Below are 1,828 nucleotides of genomic sequence, written 5' to 3'. Positions count from 1 at the left end.
TATCTCTCATGCTCTCGATGACTTTAATATAATACTTATATATCTCAACCGTACAATTGTGCATTACTGAACCCAGAAGTAGTATTACTGAACCCGAGTAGTAGCACAATAGGAGTATTAGCGGTGGGGGCTGGCCCCCCACCTCCCACAGCGCCAATTTTTTAATTTAATGCTACAATAAGCAATTTCTTTAGAACGAATGTTTAATACTCCAGGCTCTTGGCAGTTGTTGAAGTAGAGCTTACATTCTGCGCACGGGGTTTACAGTACTCAGAATCCGTTTGCAGAGTCCCTATGTGGATGACGCCTTGGTTGAATTCCTTCTGATCTTTGATCAGGTCTGTGAATAGGCTTGCCCTTAAGCAAAGTGCATTGGAAAGCGGATGAGCTTCTCCTCTCCTGTCTTTGACAGAGATCACCTTGGGGGGGAGGGGGTGTCTCAGAGTCACATGCTCTGACTGCCTTGGTCGGAAAGCCTGGTGGTGTAGTGGTTTGCTAAATGAAGGATCAGCCGTTCAAACCCACCAGCCACTCCTTGGGGGAAAGGTAAGATGTCCTGGAGTTAGAGCGTTAGAAACCCACAGAGGAGTTCTCCCCTGTCCCACAGGTCAGATGGCGGTGAGCTTGGATTTTGGTTTGGACCAAGCCCCTCTAAGATTAGGGGCCTGTCCTATTCACCCTCCTGTTCTGCAGTCCATCCTGAGTGTGGGACAGTTTCCTTTGAGTTCGGTGCCTTAAGTAGCCGTGTGACTGTGAATCCTTGGGCCATTATCACCTGGTGCTAATGGTCTCCCTCACCCGAATAATGTGTCCTATTTAAGACTTAACAAATGTTCTCCTTCGATGAGCTTTGAGATTTGGGGGTCTTTTCCGCACCCTAAAACAATGTAAAAACCAGACCTCATTGGTTGGTAGCATCTTCATTTAGACTTAAGAGGCAGGGGCAGTTAGATGGAACCCGTCTAATCTCTAACTCACTCAAGTTACTGCCATCCAGCGGCGGCTGGCTCAGAGCAACTCTATAGAACAAGGTAGAACTAACCACACCTATGAGTTTCCAGGACTGGAATGGAGACACTGAGAAAGCCCAGCCTTTCTCCTGAGGAGCGGCCGGCGGTTTAAAACTCTGGATCCCAGTCCAAAGTGTAACTACATGCCACCAGGCTCCTGTCCCATTTCTAAAGCACTGCTAAGTGCTGGTAGTGAAGCTGTGGGGCTGAGTTTCAGCATGACAAAGAGGAGGCAGAAGCGTCGAGCTGAGATGTTTAATCTAGGGCCCAGAACCCTGCCATTCTGGGAGGTGTCAGAGGGATGCGAGAAGCAGAAAGACTAAATACAGTGGACATCGTAATCATGTAATTAGAAGAATTAGTACGGAGGCTAATTATAGACTAGGCGTGAAGTGGGTAAGGTTATCAACAACGCAAGCGGAGGGTGTTTGCCTTGACCAGCGGATAGGAGCGCTTCCGAGAATGAACGGGAAGATGGGTGGGTGTGATTGCAAAGGACCGAGATGAAGAGGGGGGTCCTTGCTGGACGTGGTCGGAAGGGAAGGCACATTTCAGGCCGCGAGAAGTGGCGTGGTTTACGAGCTTGGGAAGAAACGTGTGGAAGTGCAGTGCGAAGCGCTGGGGACACAGGCAGCAGGGGATGCCAGCGTGGGAAGAGTCCAACGTCAGACCGGAGCGGTCCGGTGTGCGGCCCCAGGAAGGGCGGGGACGGGGCTGCAAGCGGCGGCTTGGCGCTGCCCAGCTGGGTCAGGATGGCGTCACCTGTGGGGGCAGGTGGCTGCACGCCCGGTAGGAGCCAGGCTTGCGGGGAACACAGA

This window comes from Echinops telfairi, unplaced genomic scaffold (assembly GCF_000313985.2).
Source record: "Echinops telfairi isolate 266 unplaced genomic scaffold, ASM31398v2 ScPeMD7_655;HRSCAF=1070, whole genome shotgun sequence".
Classification (NCBI taxonomy): domain Eukaryota; kingdom Metazoa; phylum Chordata; class Mammalia; order Afrosoricida; family Tenrecidae; genus Echinops; species Echinops telfairi.
This window is presented reverse-complemented; position numbering follows the sequence as displayed.